This window comes from Marmota flaviventris, chromosome 1, assembly GCF_047511675.1.
Source record: "Marmota flaviventris isolate mMarFla1 chromosome 1, mMarFla1.hap1, whole genome shotgun sequence".
Classification (NCBI taxonomy): domain Eukaryota; kingdom Metazoa; phylum Chordata; class Mammalia; order Rodentia; family Sciuridae; genus Marmota; species Marmota flaviventris.
Window position 1 is genome coordinate 96,230,540 of NC_092498.1, and position 2,216 is coordinate 96,232,755.

Below are 2,216 nucleotides of genomic sequence, written 5' to 3' on the forward strand. Positions count from 1 at the left end.
GTTATGAGGACAAGAATGCAGCAGAGACAGATAGATTGGTTTTAATTTTTTTCCTACAAAGTGTCTAAATTTTACATTACTAGAATATCATACAAAAGGTTACTTACCAAGAGGAATTACTATATATTTCTTTTCTCCTGCAAATATCCTAATGCAGCCTATAGTACAACATTGGCTAAACTGTCTTCAAAAAATCTCAGCCTCCTCCCAAGCCTCATGACCTGACCAGCAGTGTAGCAACCTTGCCTCAGCAAGTTGATAGTCTGTCTTCCTTTGGAAGTCCTTGAATGTAGATTTTGTGTCACCTCATTATTTGTAAGTTTTCTCATGAGTTTTTGATTTTATAAATTATTTTCCATTGAGGTTGAACTACTGGAAAGTGATAAAGGAAAATGGAAAATGTTGGAAAAGGAAAAGAAGAAAGTTAGGCCGACAGGTCAAAAAACCACCTTTCTGTAATACCAGAGGCTCAAGAGTCTGTGGCAGGAGGTTCATGATTTCAAAGCCAGCCTCAACAACTTAGTTAGGCCATAAGAAAATTAATAAGACTTGTCTCACAATAAAAAATGAAAAGTGCTGGGATGTTGCTCAGTGGTTAAGTGCCCTTGGGTTCAATAAAAAAATAAAAAATAAGAAACTACCTTTCTAAAGTACCAGAAAAAGTTTTCTGAGAATTAAGTTGAATTAAATTCTTTTCTTTCTTTCTTTCTTTCTTTCTTTCTTTCTTTCTTTCTTTCTTTCTTTCTTTCTTTCTTTCTTTCTTTCTTTCTTTCTTTCTTTCTTTCTTTCCTTCCTTCTTTTTTCTTTCGTTTAATTTCCAGATATTCAGTTATGTAACGACTATTCAAAGAGGCATCAAAGGATTGGGTCTTCTGTTCTCACAAACATCAACACTTCTCAGTTAGCAATTTGGGAATACATTTCTGAAAGGAGGAAGCTCTTTAGTAATGGAAAATGCAAATGTACCAACACATTTGAGAGCTGTGATCCAAGATCTCTATTTTCAAAAAAGCCACATTTATCATTTAATATCATGTGTTTTTTTGACAAGGCCAAATACAAAAATGAATTCTTTGATGATTTATTTTTCCTGGAATAAGAATAAAATTGTAGAATTTTATCTCCCATGAAATTATAGATTTTTTATTTAAACTAGAACGTTATCTGATAAATTGAATGAAGAAGGCTCATGAAGGCATTTCTATAATCTTATGCCCCCATCAGGTCCATGCTGTCCTGGAACTTCCATGAGCCACCAAGGATGAGGAATTAATAAAACTATGGTGGACAACTTTCTATTCATAGTAGCTTATAGCCACCAACCCAGCTGGAAAGAAGAAGAGGACTGTCTTAAAAAAGGATTTTAAATCTTACATTTGTTAATTGTAAAGATTTTTTAAAAGGAGAATTCCAAGTTATTGTGTCTTGGAGTTGTAGATTATGCCTTGCACCTTTAGTACCTGTGACTGATGTCCATGCCAGCCCTTTCGGTGACTGGTTTGTCTTTATTCTATCATGAGGGAAAGACTTAACAGGAGTCTTAAAAATTATCTGTATATTCAGAGTTGTGAAGGATTGAAATAATAAAATACAATAAGCAGAGAATTACAAAATATCTTACTTAATTTAAAGAAAATACAAAACTAGATTAAAAAAACACAGTATAAATTTAAAGACCTATGATAAAATCTATACACAGAGATAGATGTATATTTAAGAAGAAAAATCTACTATCATAAACTGACCAATATGATCTAAAGCCATATGCAAATTTGCTGCATTTCAAATAAGAATTTCTTCAACATTTTATTTCATTTAGTTTTTGCTTTTGGGTGTTCCTATTTCCAAGGTGTGTCTGCTGAGATGTTGGACATGGTAAAGTCCTGGGTCACTCTTGCAAAGCAGAAAGCAGACCAAAGATACCAAATTTGAATGAATTGTATGTCTTCCAGTTAGGACTGGACCCATGATTCACAGTAAAGTGTAGGAAATCTGGGCCTTAGGTCAGTAGGTCCTCTGGGAACTCACAAATAATTTCCATGTATGTTTATGAAGTAGTCAATCACTGCTACATATGTGTCCTTTTGTTTGGAGAATATAATAAGAAAACTGTCCCAGTTTTGGGATTTCAGAGGGGGGAGGAATTTAAAAATTAAGAACAGTAAGAGTTATGGGTCAGGCTTCATGGGCAATGACCAAACAGACTCCATTTTACC